The following is a 10,829-nucleotide window of genomic DNA, read 5'->3' as shown; positions in this document are numbered from 1 at the left end:
AAATCTAGATGGAAAGGCATGCATTGCAAAATTAGTAGGAATAATCTGTACAGACACAAAGCCAAATGTTAGCATAGCAATGTCAAATAATATAATCATCTAGAACTTGAGTGATTTTATATATTTCATTAGCATATAATGTAATTACCAAGTAGGAGCACTAAATTTTGTGATTAGTTAAATTGTGTATGAATGAGTAATAAGGTGCGTTGATGCTGCATTTGTCTGGGAAGTATAAGCCGAAAGGTCCACCATTGAAGCCAGCAAAATCGAAAGGACATCCACGACAATCGACTAACTGTCCAACTGGATAAGTTGGCATGAATTCATGAAATTTAACAAGCATGGTAGTAAGAGCTTTATTCAAATCAGCGGGTTTGTCGATGTCGTCATCGACATGGTTGTTATTTCCCATACTTGGTTGCTGCATATACTAATGTCCTCTTCATCAACAGGTGGGACAACATTCAGATCAATATCTAAATACTTTGAAATTAGCTTGCATTTTGGAATCTCTAAACCAACATTATGAGGTTCATCATTGCTTGTCTTTTCAAAGAAAGTTTTTCCTTCAACAAGCAATATGCTTACCATAACGGTCCTTGTTGTTCATCAGCCTGTTGGTCACTTTAGCAGAGTTATTCTTCTTCTTCTTGTTGTTCACTTTGTATGATCCATAGTGGAATCACTCAATCTCATCAAATAAAAGGTTGGTTTGAATAATTTGTTTTCCCTTGTCTAAGGAATTATCATCTAAACAACCCTTCATATAGTGGTACAGAATTGGGAGGCTTGCCATCTTATCATTCCTTACCTTAATAACATAAAAGATGTCACTAAAAAGGTAGTGAAGCTTTATGGTCCCCCCTTTATTGAATTTTTGATGGTATAGAATTTCACAAATGAATTCTCGTTGCAAGTATAGTTTCTAAACCAATCAATAATCCTTTCATACAAAAAGTTGTTTGTCACTAAAATAAACCCCTAAATTTATAAACCGAAGTATTGAACCTCGGGTCGTTCTCCCTAGGAATTACAATAAAGTGTCTTGTTATTGGTTGTGAGTTATTTTGGGGTTTTTGAGATTTTAGACAAGAAATATAAATGGCAAAGAAAATAAACTAACAACTAACAAAGCTCTTGGCAAGATATGAGAACTAGAAATCCTATCCTAGTCATCCTCCTCAATTGTGACAACAAATTGTCCATTGCTCCCACTTAGTTAACCTCTAACCATGGAGGAAAGTCAAGTGGATGAATCAATTTGATTCCTCAAGTCCTAATCAACTCCTAAAGGAAATACTAGCTTTAGAGGCATTCAAATCAATTAGCAACTTCTAATTATCAATCAACAAAGGAATTAGATAACTCAAGAGTCACTAATTACTCTGCCTAGGCCAAGAGGAACAAAATCTATACTTAAGCCAAAAAAGGCATTTTATCAAACACATAAGAGGCGATAAAGGTAAACATTATTAATTGCAAGAATTAAAGAAATCTACAACTACAAAAGCAAGAGATCAACAATAGAAAACCAAAGAAACACATTTATTATGAGTTACCTTGAATTGAATTGAAAGAAAATGGAAGAAATAATAGTAGATCTATAACAATCTACAAGAACAACATAAAAGAAATTACAACAAAAGAATAGAAGAAGAATGAATTTAACTACAAGGAATTGTAAAGATAGAAGTAGAAGAGAGCAAAGATTAAAACCTAGATCTAAGAACTAAACCTAATCCTAATCCTAATCCTAGAGAGAAGTGAGAGCTTTTCTCTCTAAAACTAACTCTAAACTAATCCTAATGAGTGTGAATGATTGGAATCCCCTTTTGCTCTTCAATCCTTGGCTTTAAATAGCATTTCTGGCACTAAAGTTGGTTGGGATTGGGCCCCACAACGCTTTTGAATTCGCTGGCCACGTTTTTATTAAAAAATCATAAACCAGCACCAACGCGTACGCGCACAGCACGCATACGCGTCCATGGGGTAATTCGCAAGGTGCGCGCGCGTCCACGGGCGAGTTCAACTTCTTTGACTTTTCGTGATTTCTCCACTTTGCATGCTTTCCTCTTCACTCCTTTGATCCATTCCTAGCCTTTTCAATCTGAGATCACCAACAAACACATCAAGGCATCTAGTGGAATGAAAGGGAGATTAAAATCATCAAGTTAAAGGCCTAAAAAGCATGTTTTCACATCTAAGCACAAATAAGGAGACAATCACAAAATTATGCTAATTCATTGAATAAATATGGGTAAAAGGTCGTAAAATCCCTTAAAATTAATACAAGATAAACCCAAAAAATGGGATTTATCAGGACCGAACCTAGAGAAGTACATGAGGTACTTTCATACATGTGTTTTGGGAGAGTTAAAGTAGTATATGGAAGGAGCAGAAAACACTTTGCTTCATACTAAATAGCATCTCCATTAATGAATAGAGAGACCCCACCGTGATATAGAATGCAACAAAAATGAGAAGAAAGATGTATTAAGTGCAATATATGTTTAGTTATCTTTAGCTATTTATGTATTTATTATAATATTTATAGGTGATTGATGAGCGGATAATTTGTACGCTTTTTGGCATTGTTTTTAGTATGTTTTTAGTATGATCTAGTTAGTTTTTAGTATATTTTTATTAGTTTTTAATTAAAATTCACTTTTCTGGACTTTACTATGAGTTTGTGTGTTTTTCTGTGATTTCAGGTATTTTCTGGCTGAAATTGAGGGACCTGAGCAAAAATCTGATTCAGAGACTGAAAAGGACTGCAGATGCTGTTGGATTCTGACCTCCCTGCACTCGAAGTGGATTTTCTAGAGCTACAGAAGCCCAATTGGCGCGCTCTCAACGGCGTTGGAAAGTAGACATCCTGGGATTTCCAGCAATATATGATAATCCATACTTTGCCCAAGATTTGATGGCCCAAACCGGCGTTCAAAGTCACCTTCAGAATTCCCAGCGTTAAACGCCGGAACTGGCACCAAAGTGGGAGTTAAACGCCCAAACTGGCACGAAAGCCGGCGTTTAACTCCAAGAAGAGTCTCTACACGAAAATGCTTCAATGCTCAGCCCAAGCACACACCAAGTGGGCCCGGAAGTGGATTTTTATGTCATTTACTCATCTTTGTAATTCTTAAGCTACTAGTTCCCTATAAATAGGACCTTTCACTATTGTATTTTTATCTATCTTGGTAGCTATCTTTAGTCTTATGCTATCTTAGATCATGGGGCTGGCCTCACGGCCATGCCTAGACCTTGTTCTTATGTATTTTCAACGGTGGAGTTTCTACACACCATAGATTAAGGTGTGGAGCTCTGCTGTACCTCGAGTATTAATGCAATTACTATTGTTCTTCTATTCAATTCCGCTTGTTCTTGTTCCAAGATATCACTTGTTCTTCAACTTGATGAATGTGATGATCCGTGACACTCATCATCATTCTCACCTATGAACTTGTGACTGACAACCACCTCCGTTCTACCTTAGATTGGGTGAATATCTCTTGGATTCCTGATACACGACGCATGGTTGATTGCCTGACAACCGAGCGCTCGCCTGACAACCGAGCCAGCCATTCCGTGAGATCAGAGTCTTCGTGGTATAAGCTAGAATTGATGGCGGCATTCAAGAGAATCTGGAAGGTCTAAACCTTGTCTGTGGTATTCTGAGTAGGATTCAATGATTGAATGACTGTGACGTGCTTCAAACTCGCGATTGTGGGGCGTTAGTGACAGACGCAAAAGAATCACTGGATTCTATTCTGACATGATCAAGAACCGACAGCTGGATAGCCGTGCCGTGACAGGGTGCGTTGAACATTTCCACTGAGAGGATGGGAGGTAGCCACTGACAACGGTGAAACCCTTGCATACATCTTGCCATGAAAAGGAGTAAGAAGGATTGGATGAAGACAGTAGGAAAGCAGAGAGACGGAAGGGACAAAGCATCTCCATTCGCTTATCTGAAATTCTTACCAATGAATTACATAAGTATCTCTATCTTTATCTTTATGTTTTATTCATATATCATCTATAACCATTTGAGTCTGCCTGACTAAGATTTACAAGGTGACCATAGCTTGCTTCATACCAACAATCTCCGTGGGATCGACCCTTACTCGCGTAAGGTTTATTACTTGGACGACCCAGTGCACTTGCTGGTTAGTTGTGCGAAGTTGTGTTTATGCCATGGTATTGAGCACCAAGTCTTTGGGGCCATTACTAGGGATTATTTGAGTTGTGAAAAGTAGTGATCACAATTTCGTGCACCAAGTTTTTGGCGCCGTTGCCGGGGATTGTTTCGAGTATGGACAACTGACGGTTCATCTTGTTGCTTAGATTATGTATTTTTCAGAGTTCTTAAGAATGAATTCTAGTGTTTCAAGGTGATGTTCTTATCATCACCAAAGCTGATTGATTATCATCAATTTAGCTCTTGAATGCAATGTCCTGCTGAAGCTTGGCTATTCATGTCTAATTCCTTTAGACTGAAGCTTTAGACTAGCATTGCAATGATTCCTGGAATTCTCATTAAGAATTCTGAAACCTTTATTTTCTTTTTTCATATAATTTTCGAAAAAGCACAAAAAAATTACAAAATCATAAAAACCAAAAAAATATTTTATGTTTCTTGTTTAAGTCCAGTGTCTTATTTTAAGTTTGGTGTCTTGCATGCATTGTTTATTTGATCTTGGTTCTATTTTCAAGTCAATAATACAGGGAACTGAAGATTCAGTACATGCAGCAGAGGAATTATACAGAAAAAGCTGGGCGTTCAAAACGCCCAGTGAAGAAGGGCAGACTGGCGTTTAAACGCCAGCCAGGGTGCCTGGTTGGGCGTTTAACGCCCAAAAGGGTAGAGCATTGGGCGTTAAACACCAGAATGTGCACCATTCTGGGCGTTTAACGCCAGGATGGCACAAGAGGGAAGATTCTGTTTTTAATCCAATTTTTTTCAAGTTTTCAAAGTTTTTCAAAATCAAATCTTTTTCAAATCATATCTTTTCAATCAAATCTTTTTCAAAATCAATTTCTTTCCTTTTTCAAAGATACTTACCAACAATTAATGATTTGATTGAACATTCCAAGTATGTTGCCTTTTCTGTTGAGAAAGGTTTAATGTTTGAATCATATCTTTTCTTGTTAGGCAAGTCATTAATTTTTAAAATCAAATCTTTTTAAAATTGTTTTTCAAATCATATCTTTTTAATCACATCTTTTTCAAAAATAGTTTTCAATCATATCTTTTTTTATTTCTAATTTCAAATCTTTTTCAAAAATCACTTGATTTCTTTCCCACTTTTAGTTTTCGAAAATCAATTAAAGTTTTTCAAAATGTTTTTAAAATCTTTTACCTAATTTTCGAAAAATCTCTTCCCCTCTTCTCACATCCTTCTATTTATGGAGTACCACTCCTCCTCAATGCACAATTCGAACTCAATCTCACTAAGTTCGAATTCTTCTACTTCTTCCTTCTATTTTTCTTTTCCTCTGACACCTAAAGGAATCTCTATACTGTGACATAGAGGATTCCATATTTTCTTGTTCTCTTCTCTTTCATATGAGCAGGAGTAAAGACAAAAGTATTCTTGTTGAGGCTGACCCTGAACCTGAAAGGACCTTGAAGCAAAAGCTAAGAGAAGCTAAGGCACAACTCTCTGTAGAGGACCTAACAGAAATCTTCAAAAAAGAAGAACCCATGGCAGCCAAAAACAACAACAATGCCAACAATGCAAGGAAGGTGCTGGGTGACTTCACTGCACCTACTCCCGACTTCTGTGGGAGAAGCATCTTTATCCCTGCCATTGGAGCGAACAATTTTGAGCTTAAGCCTCAATTAGTTTCTCTAATGCAACAGAATTGCAAGTTCCATGGACTTCCATTGGAATATCCTCATCAGTTTTTGGCTGAATTCTTGCAAATCTGTGACACTGTCAAGACTAATGGGGTTGACCCTGAGGTCTACAAACTTATGCTATTCCCTTTTGCTGTAAGAGACAGAGCTAGGATATGGTTGGACTCACAACCTAAAGAAAGCCTGAACTCTTGGGAAAAGCTAAGGCATTGGCAAAGTTCTTTCCACCATAAAAATTGAGTAAGCTTAGAGTGGAAGTCCAAACCTTCAGACAGAAGGAAGGAGAATCCCTCTATGAAGCTTGGGAAAGATACAAACAATTGATCAGAAAGTGTCCCTCTGACATGCTTTCTGAATGGAGCATCATAGGTATTTTCTATGATGGTCTCTTGATGAGCGGATAATTTGTACGCTTTTTGGCATTGTTTTTAGTATGTTTTTGGTAGTTTTAGTTGAGTTCTTAGTATATTTTTATTAGTTTTTAGTTAAAATTCACTTTTCTGGACTTTACTATGAGTTTGTGTGTTTTTCTGTGATTTCAGGTATTTTCTGGCTGAAATTGAGGGACCTGAGCAAAAATCTGATTCAGAGACTGAAAAGGACTGCAGATGCTGTTGGATTCTGACCTCCCTGCACTCGAAGTGGATTTTCTGGAACTACAGAAGCCCAATTGGCGCGCTCTTAACGGCGTTGGAAAGTAGACATCCTGGGCTTTCCATCAATATATGATAGTCCATACTTTGCCCAAGATTTGATGGCCCAAACAGGCGTTCAAAGTCACCCTCAGAATTTCCAGCGTTAAACGCCGGAACTGGCACCAAAATGGGAGTTAAACGCCCAAACTGGCACAAAAGCTGGCATTTAACTCCAAGAAGAGTCTCTACACGAAAATGCTTCATTGCTCAGCCCAAGCACACACCAAGTGGGCCCGAAAGTGGATTTTTATGTCATTTACTCATCTCTGTACACCTTAGGCTACTAGTTTTCTATAAGTAGGACCTTTTACTATTGTATTTTCATCTTCTGATCTTTGGAACCTTTTTCTTTAGATCTTTTGATCACTTTGGGAGGCTGGCCATTCGGCCATGCCTAGACCTTGTTCTTATGTATTTTCAACGGTGGAGTTTCTACACACCATAGATTAAGGTGTGGAGCTCTGCTGTACCTCGAGTATTAATGCAATTACTATTGTTTTTCTATTCAATTCTGCTTGTTCTTTGTCCAAGATATCACTTGTTCTTCAACTTGATGAATGTGATGATCCGTGACACTCATCATCATTCTCACTTATGAACAAAGTGACTGACAACCACTTTTGTTCTACAAGCAAACAAGGCTCTAGTGTTTATCTCTTGGATTCCTGATACACGATGCATGGTTGATCGCCTGACAACCGAGTGCTTGCCTGACAAACGAGCCAGCCATTCCGTGAGATCAGAGTCTTCGTGGTATAGGCAAGAACTGATGGTGGCATTCAAGAGAATCCGGAAGGTCTAACCTTGTCTGTGGTATTCTGAGTAGGATTCAATGATTGAATGACTGTGACGTGCTTCAAACTCCTAGCAGGTGGGGCGTTAGTGACAGACGCAAAAGAATCACTGGATTCTATTCTGGCCTGACCGAGAACCGACAGATGGATAGCCGTGCCGTGACAGGGTGCGTTGAACATTTCCACTGAGAGGATGGGAGGTAGCCACTGACAACGGTGAAACCCTTGCATAAGCTTGCCATGGAAAGGAGTAAGAAGGATTGGATGAAGACAGTGGGAAAGCAGAGAGACGGAAGGGAAGGCATCTTCATTCGCTTATCTGAAGCTCTCACCAATGATATACATAAGTAGCTCTATCTTTATCTTTATGTTTTATTCATCATCTATACCCATTTGAGTCTGCCTGACTAAGATTTACAAGGTGACCATAGCTTGCTTCATACCAACAATCTCCGTGGGATCGACCCTTACTCGCGTAAGGTTTATTACTTGGACGACCCAGTGCACTTGCTGGTTAGTTGTGCGAAGTTGTGTTTATGCCATGGTATTGAGCACCAAGTCTTTGGAGCCATTACTAGGGATTATTTGAGTTGTAGTGATCACAATTTCGTGCACCAAGTTTTTGGCGCCGTTGTCGGGGATTGTTTTGTGTATGGACAACTGACGGTTCATCTTGTTGCTTAGATTAGGTATTTTTCTTCAGAGTTCTTAATAATGAATTCTAGAGTTTCATGATGATCTGTTGAAATCTGGCTGGCTGAGAAGCCATGTCTAATCTTGTTGGACCGAGGTTTCAACTTATCATCACAAGAGCTTGTTGATTTCTATCAATCTTGCTATTGGAGCAATGATCTGCTAAGGCTTGGCTGGCCATTGGCCATGTCTAGTGTTTTGGACCGAAGCTTTCTTTGAAAGCTTGGCTGGCTGTGAAGCCATGTCTAATTCCTGGACCGGAGTCTTAGACTAGCATTGCAATGATTCCTGGAATTCAAATTGAGAATTCTGAAACCTTTATTTTCTATTTCCATATAATTTTCGAAAAATCCAAAAAAAAAAAATTTCAAAATCATAAAAAACCAAAAATATTTTATGTTTCTTGTTTGAGTCTAGTGTCTAATTTTAAGTTTGGTGTCTTGCATGCATTGTTTATTTGATCTTGGTTCAATTTTCAAGTCAATAGTACAGGGAACTGAAGATTCAGAACATGCAGCAAAGGAATTACACAGAAAAAGCTGGGCGTTCAAAACGCCCAGTGAAGAAGGACAGACTGGCGTTTAAACGCTAGCCAGGGTACCTGGTTGGGCGTTTAACGCCCAAAAAGGTAGCACTTTGGGCATTAAACGCCAGAATGGATACCATTCTGGGCGTTTAACGCCAGGATGGCACAAGGGGGAGGATTTTGTTTTCAAATCAATTTTTTTTCAAGTTTTCAAAGTTTTTCAAAATGAAATCTTTTTCAAATCATATCTTTTCAATCAAATGTTTTCAAAATCAATTTCTTTCCTTTTTCAAAGATACTTGCTATCAATTAATGATTTGATTCAACATTTCAAGTATGTTGCCTTTTCTGTTGAGAAAGGTTTAATGTTTGAATCATATCTTTTCTTGTTAGGCAAGTCATTAATTTTTAAAATCAAATCTTTTTAAAATTGTTTTCAAATCATATCTTTTTAATCATATCTTTTTAAAACCATAACTTTTCAATCATATCTTTTTAATCACATCTTTTTCAAAATAGTTTTCAATCATATCTTCTTGATTTCTAAATTCAAAATCTTTTTCAAAAATCACTTGATTTTTTTCCCACTCTTGGTTTTCGAAAATCAATTAAAGTTTTTCAAAATGTTTTTAAAATCTTTTTAACTTAATTTTCGAAAATTTCTTCCTCTCTTTTCACATCCTTCTATTTATGGAGTATCACTCCTTCTCAATGCACAATTCGAACTCTATCTGATTAAGTTCGAATTCTTCTACCTCTTTCTTCTATTTTTCTTTTCCTCTGACACCTCAAGGAATCTCTATACTGTGACATAGAGGATTCTACATTTTCTTGTTCTCTTCTCTTTCATATGAGCAGGAGCAAAGACAAAGGCATTCTTGTTGAAGCTGACCCTGAACCTGAAAGGACCTTGAAGCGTAAGCTAAGAGAAGCTAAGGCACAACTCTCTGTAGAGAACCCAACCGAATTCTTCAAAGAAGAAGACATGGCAGCCGAAAACAACAACAATGCCAACAATGCAAGGAAGGTGCTGGGTGACTTTACTGCACCTATTCCCGACTTCTATGGGAGAAGCATCTCTATCCCTGCCATTGGAGCAAACAACTTTGAGCTTAAGCCTCAACTAGTTTCTCTAATGCAACAGAATTGCAAGTTCCATGGACTTCCACTGGAAGATCCTCATCAGTTCTTAGCTGAATTCTTGCAAATTTGTGACACTGTCAAGACTAATGGGGGTTGACCCTGAGGTCTACAGACTTATGCTATTCCCTTTTGCTGTAAGAGACAGAGCTAGGATATGGTTGGACTCACAACCTAAAGAAAGCCTGGACTCTTGGGAAAAGCTAGTCAATGCCTTCTTGGCAAAGTTCTTTCCACCTCAAAAATTGAGCAAGCTTAGAGTGGAAGTCCAAACCTTCAGACAGAAGGATGGAGAATCCCTCTATGAAGCTTGGGAAAGATACAAACAATTGATCAGAAAGTGCCCATCTGATATGCTTTCTGAATGGAGCATCATAGGTATTTTCTATGATGGTCTCTCTGAACTATCCAAGATGTCTTTGGATAGCTCTGCTGGAGGATCTCTTCATCTGAAGAAGATGCCTACAGAAGCTCAAGAGCTAATTGAAATGGTTGCAAATAACCAATTCATGTACACTTCTGAAAGGAATCCTGTGAACAATGGGACAAGTCAAAAGAAAGGAGTTCTTGAGATTGACACTCTGAATGCCATTTTGGCTCAGAATAAAATATTGACTCAACAAGTCAATTTGATTTCTCAAAGTCTGTCTGGAATGCAAAATGCACCAAGCAGTACTAAGGATGCTTCATCTGAAGAAGAAGCTTATGATCCTGAGAACCCTTCAATGGAAGAGGTGAATTACCTAGGAGAACCCTATGGAAACACCTATAATTCTTCATGGAGAAATCACCCAAATTTCTCATGGAAGAATCAAGAGAGACCTCAACAAGGTTTCAACAATAATGGTGGAAGAAACAGGTTTAACAATGGCAAACCTTTTCCATCATATTCTCAGCCATAGACAGAGAATCCTAAGCAGAACCCCTCTGACTTAGCAACCATGGTCTCTGATCTAATCAAAACCACTCAAAGTTTCATGACTGAAACAAGGTCCTCCATTAGGAATTTGGAGGCACAAGTGGGACAGCTGAGCAAGAAAATTACTGAACTCCCTCCTAGTACTCTTCCAAGCAATACAGAAGAAAATCCAAAAGGAGAGTGCAAGGCCATCAACATG

At 38.1% G+C, this 10,829-nt stretch overlaps 1 non-coding gene across 1 annotated transcript; it reads right to left on the bottom strand.

Annotated features, from left to right (window-relative positions):
* Window positions 1–9,962: 9,962 nt before the first annotated feature.
* Window positions 9,963–10,070, bottom strand: LOC130978563 (small nucleolar RNA R71). The gene has a single exon (XR_009086187.1). It is a non-coding gene; the product is annotated as a small nucleolar RNA R71 (small nucleolar RNA).
* Between the last annotated feature and the right edge of the window lie 759 nt (window positions 10,071–10,829).

Source organism: Arachis stenosperma, chromosome 4 (assembly GCF_014773155.1).
Source record: "Arachis stenosperma cultivar V10309 chromosome 4, arast.V10309.gnm1.PFL2, whole genome shotgun sequence".
In the NCBI taxonomy this organism is placed as follows: Eukaryota; Viridiplantae; Streptophyta; class Magnoliopsida; order Fabales; family Fabaceae; genus Arachis; species Arachis stenosperma.
The sequence above is the reverse complement of the archived record's forward strand: the minus strand, read 5'-3'. Positions and strand labels throughout refer to the sequence as shown.